Here is a 5,559-nt window from a genome sequence, read left to right as displayed (position 1 = left end):
CCGTTCTAACCTGTCGGTGCCACGCCGAGACGTCGTTAAGGAAAACCGCGTCGTGGGCCTCTACGACGCCGTCGAGTCGTTGTACGTTTGGTGTCCAGCGTGTCGGCGGCGAGTAGCGGACACGTCGTTCACGACTTCGGTCTTTCGCAGTCGACGCGAACTTGCGGAGAGTCGTGGTGCCTCACGTTTTCGGCAGAAACCGCGGCGGAATTTTCCCGTGCGTGCGCGCACGACCTCGGTGCTGTGCCGTCAGCGTAGTGTTGCACAAACTCGTGGCCTACCCAAGGTGCGGTACGTTTGCGGCCGTATCCTCGGTGGGAATTTCGTGAGTAGGGTCGCAAATTCTACGACCTCGGCGGGTTTGAGAGCGACGTAGACTTGTGGCACGCTCAACGTGCCACACGTTTCGGGGCACACCCGCGGTGAAATTTTCTCGAGTACGCTCGTATTAGTGCCCAAGGAGGTCTGGGTACTTATCGCTGCTATTATGTGGGGGTTCTCGTGAGCGGCGTACGCGAAAGCGACCGGGTGTCTGATATGCGGCGGGCTTCGGCCTCGTCAAGCGTGTCCTCGGGTCTGCTCCAGGGGAATCCACGGCAGTCGTCTGCAGCCTCATCCGCTTGATGCGTTAGGGGCTGGTTGTCGGACGGTGCCGTTTTACCACGATATCGAGGTGTGTTCCGTGTCGTCCTCGGGCGATTCAGATGCGAAAGCGCCGAAGACGCGGGCGTGACCCGTCGTCTGGCGGCTTTGCAGTCTCGGCTCCGTTGCTAGTTCCGGCCGGTCCACCGACAGTGCAGCGGGCTTGGGCAACCCGCACGGCGCGACCGAGTCGATGCAACGAAAAAGAGCGAGCATGAACGTGCTTCTTGCCGCACGGCTCCCACTCGTCTTTCGGGAAGGTTGTGCCGTAGCGAGCTCGAACGCCGTCATCTCGGAGTGCAAAATAAGCGTGTTGGGGCGCCTGAAGGTGGCCTCCGCCGCACACAGACTGCGTCCGGCCCGCCGAAGGCGAGGACGGACGCGCAGTCGAACGATTACCTGGTTGATCCTGCCAGTAATCATATGCTTGTCTCAAAGATTAAGCCATGCATGTCTAAGTACATGCCGAAATAAGGCGAAACCGCGAATGGCTCATTAAATCAGTTATGGTTCCTTAGATCGTTTCTTCCTACTTGGATAACTGTGGCAATTCTAGAGCTAATACATGCAGTGAGCCTGGAGCCCTTTGGGTAACGGGTGCTTTTATTAGACCAAGATCGATCGGGTTTCGGCCCGTATTGTGTGGTGACTCTGGATAACTTTGTGCTGATCGCATGGCCACGAGCCGGCGACGTTTCTTTCAAGTGTCTGCCTTATCAACTTTCGATGGTAGGTTACTTGCTTACCATGGTTGTTACGGGTAACGGAGAATCAGGGTTCGATTCCGGAGAGGGAGCCTGAGAAACGGCTACCACATCCAAGGAAGGCAGCAGGCGCGCAAATTACCCACTCCCGGCACGGGGAGGTAGTGACGAAAAATAACAATACGGGACTCTTTTGAGGCCCCGTAATTGAAATGAGTACACTCTAAATCCTTTAACGAGGATCAATTGGAGGGCAAGTCTGGTGCCAGCAGCCGCGGTAATTCCAGCTCCAATAGCGTATACTAAAGCTGCTGCGGTTAAAAAGCTCGTAGTTGGATCTCAGTTCCAGACGAGTAGTGCATCTACCCGATGCGACGGCTCGGACTGAACATCATGCCGGTTCTTTCTTGGTGCACTTCATTGTGTGCCTCGAGATGGCCGGTGCTTTTACTTTGAAAAAATTAGAGTGCTCAACGCAGGCGAGTCGCCTGAATAAACTTGCATGGAATAATAGAACAAGACCTCGTTTCTGTTCTGTTGGTTTTTGGAATACGAGGTAATGATTAAGAGGGACGGACGGGGGCATTCGTATTGCGGCGCTAGAGGTGAAATTCTTGGACCGTCGCAAGACGAACTACTGCGAAAGCATTTGCCAAGAATGTTTTCATTGATCAAGAACGAAAGTCAGAGGTTCGAAGGCGATCAGATACCGCCCTAGTTCTGACCATAAACGATGCCAACCAGCGATCCGCCTGAGTTACTCAAATGACTCGGCGGGCAGCTTCCGGGAAACCAAAGTATTTGGGTTCCGGGGGAAGTATGGTTGCAAAGCTGAAACTTAAAGGAATTGACGGAAGGGCACCACCAGGAGTGGAGCCTGCGGCTTAATTTGACTCAACACGGGAAAACTTACCCGGCCCGGACACTGGGAGGATTGACAGATTGAGAGCTCTTTCTTGATTCGGTGGATGGTGGTGCATGGCCGTTCTTAGTTGGTGGAGCGATTTGTCTGGTTAATTCCGATAACGAACGAGACTCTAGCCTATTAAATAGGTGCGGGGTTCCCAGCACCTTACAACCTTCTTAGAGGGACAAGCGGCTCCTAGCCGCACGAAACAGAGCAATAACAGGTCTGTGATGCCCTTAGATGTCCGGGGCCGCACGCGCGCTACACTGAAGGAAGCAGCGTGTCTTTATCCCTGTCTGAAAAGACTGGGTAACCCGTGGAACTTCTTTCGTGATTGGGATAGGGGCTTGCAATTGTTCCCCTTGAACGAGGAATTCCCAGTAAGCGCGAGTCATAAGCTCGCGTTGATTACGTCCCTGCCCTTTGTACACACCGCCCGTCGCTACTACCGATTGAATGATTTAGTGAGGTCTTCGGACCGATGTCCGGCGCGGCCTTTCGGTTGCGCCGGTCTGTTGGAAAGATGACCAAACTTGATCATTTAGAGGAAGTAAAAGTCGTAACAAGGTTTCCGTAGGTGAACCTGCGGAAGGATCATTAACGGATTGTGAAGGGTGAGCGCCTCAGCTGCGTCTGCGCCCGACACTTTCTGCCGCTGACCCCGTTTGGACGCGGGGTCGGCTTTTCCCCACGGGGCTGCCTGAATGTGGAGCGGCACCCCGTGACAAATTGTTGCGCCCAGCGGACGCCAACACCGCGACCTTGGACGGTCGGCCAGGTGGCGGACGCGGGTACAAACGGCGCAACGCACTCATAGGTCGGCTTTCGACCCGCCACAGCACCGTGGCTCGAAGCGCTCGAAATGCGCGACCCGACCGCTGCGGGACCGCCTAGTACTGTAAACAGGAGCGGCGGAGCGCGAACGGCGAGTCGTGGTTACGTCGGTAGAAGGCGAGGCTGCGCGTTCCCGAAACGCCAGCCGAGTGCCCTCCCGACCGTTCGAGCGTGCAAGAACGAGACCCGACAATCGCGCGGCGACTGCCAAGTACGAGAGGAACGGCACAAGCGTCGGCGGTCGGTCAAGGAACTGGCGATGTGACGGGTCCGCTGTGCACCAGTGCATACCGTCCCGCCGTCCGCGGCAAGCGCCTCCGCGTCCTCGGGTGACGGAGGCTGCCGGTCGGTTCTTGCAGGCGAGGGATCTCGCTGGCACCGGTTCGCGTTGACGCGCGGCCGGTCATGGCACGGCGATGCGACGGCCGAGGTGCGCAGTACTCGATGGAGGAACCGCACGCTCCGATGACCGTCCCGCCCTCCGCGGCGTATGCGTACCGACCGTAATGGTTGCAGCAGCGCCGGCCGGCTTTTGAATTCGCCACACGAAACACGGTGCGAGATCGCGGTTAGGGGAGCGTCGACGTTGCCAGGCGTTTTGCTTGCTGCCGAGGGAAAGGCGGCACGGCCACGTCGCGCTCGTCGCGATTAGCGGGTCTGCGCGCTTTGGGAAGGTGCCGCAACGACTTGCCGAAAGAGGAAGCACGGAAGAACGAGGGACTTGGACGTCCCGACAATTGAACGCACTTGCGGCCAGGCCCTTGCTGGCTTCGTTCTTCCGCCTCGAGTAGGCTCGTACGCGGCTCCGGCGCCGAAAGTGGTCCTTGGCACCGACTTCGGTGGACGTGGGAAGTGCCGCGCAAGTACGGCGCGCCTGGCTCCACCTGTTGGCTAAAGTAGGCAGCCGGATCGGCATTTTGGTGTGCGGTGGCAAACCGTGGATGCGAAAAAAGCTTGTGCGATTTCGTGGAACAAAAAGCGGGGGTCCCCCTTTTTATGCGGAGGAGACCGACCCGCCTGCCGTGGTGAACCGCGACGCCACGGTAAAAACGGGAGAGGCTTGTCGATGGGACCGTGCATCCCGCGCTCCACGGAGGCCGGGAGGCGGCCGCCCGAGGAAATGTGTAGCCGTCGAGGCCCGCATCTGCGTGCACTCTTATCCAAATGGGTGTACCGCAGGCATTTTCTGGTTAGGCGGGCCAATGAGAGCGAGCACACAACGATACCTACGGGTCCGGCTTGGAGAACCGGCTTCGACGCCTCCCGAGTATTTATAGAGGGGTGGACCACGAAAGCACTCGCAAGTAGCGAAAGCGAAACGCCGTCCGAAACACACCGTTTGCTCGATTTGCGGCAGCCGAAAAAGGCGCGGCAGAGTTTTGGAGTCCAAGCGTGCGCTGAAAAGCGCCCTTCTTGGCCACTGTTTGGCCGAGTGCCAGAAACGTTTGGTTTTGACTGTACGGAATTGAACAAACACTTTTTCACGACTCTAAGCGGTGGATCACTCGGTTCTCGGGTCGATGAAGAACGCAGCCAGCTGCGAGACTTGGTGTGAATTGCAGGACACACTGAGCACTGATTCTTTGAACGCACATTGCGGCCTTGGGTCTTCCCTTGGCTTCGTCTGTCTGAGGGTCGGATCACATATCAAGAGAGCCTTCGGCGCACAAGGGAACGTGAGCCGTCGACTCGTTTTGACCGCGTCGGCAACACGGACAGCACGCTGAACACCTCACAGCGAGCGCCAACAGCGGCCACTCAAGGGCGAGACGGTGGCGACCGTCGTGCCAGAGCCCAACCGAAACGGGGGCGACCGACTGCATTGAGGATGTGGCACCTCGTTGAGACCGCCGCAGGACTTCGAGTCGGAAGGAAGCCTGCAGGGAAAGTGCGGTCGAGGTTGCGTACTCCTCTCTGCGACCGGGCGCGCAAGAGCTGCGAGAGCCACGGACGCGCAACTTTAACGCACGGTAAACACGAGGAGCGAAAGCCGGCCAGCAAAGCTTCTCCAGCCGTGCGCAAAGTGCGCGAGATCGCAGCCTTGCGTTGCGCTTGTTGCCCTCGAAGTAAGCAGGGTGTCCCGTAGACCGGGCGCTCGAACACGCTGCGGGGCCGTGCCTCCTCCAGGCTTTGCCGCGCGAACAGGGAACGTTCGCGCGCAAAGCGCAGGGAGGTGAGGAGGCTGCGCCCGACGTTTGCGGTTCGCTGCGTACGCGGTTGATGCGGAGAGCACGGCGCGACGACTTGCCGCGAAGCGGAAAAAGTCTCCCGCACGAGTTGGCGAAACGTTGGCGAAGCTTAAGGCGTTCTCGTCGTAGTCCGCCGTCGGTCTAAGTGCTTCGCAGTTCCCGTCCCGTTCAAAAAACTGGGCCACTCCAGTTGGGGCGGGGGCGACGCTACACGAGACGATGCCTCTCGCCAGGCTGCGTGGCTGCCCTTGCGGCGGCGGCGACTGGCCTCGGCGGTGTTTGG

The 5,559-nt window shown here is 58.4% G+C and overlaps 2 non-coding genes across 2 annotated transcripts; both read left to right on the top strand.

Moving 5' to 3' along the window:
- The first annotated feature begins 1,038 nt into the window (after positions 1-1,038).
- LOC142792101 (small subunit ribosomal RNA) lies at positions 1,039-2,853 on the top strand. The gene has a single exon (XR_012890654.1). It is a non-coding gene; the product is annotated as a small subunit ribosomal RNA (ribosomal RNA).
- Positions 2,854-4,572: 1,719 nt separating this feature from the next.
- LOC142792090 (5.8S ribosomal RNA) lies at positions 4,573-4,725 on the top strand. The gene has a single exon (XR_012890644.1). It is a non-coding gene; the product is annotated as a 5.8S ribosomal RNA (ribosomal RNA).
- Positions 4,726-5,559: the final 834 nt, after the last annotated feature.

The sequence above is a fragment of the Rhipicephalus microplus genome, unplaced genomic scaffold (assembly GCF_043290135.1).
Source record: "Rhipicephalus microplus isolate Deutch F79 unplaced genomic scaffold, USDA_Rmic scaffold_204, whole genome shotgun sequence".
NCBI classification, from domain to species: domain Eukaryota; kingdom Metazoa; phylum Arthropoda; class Arachnida; order Ixodida; family Ixodidae; genus Rhipicephalus; species Rhipicephalus microplus.
This window is presented reverse-complemented; position numbering and strand designations above follow the sequence as displayed.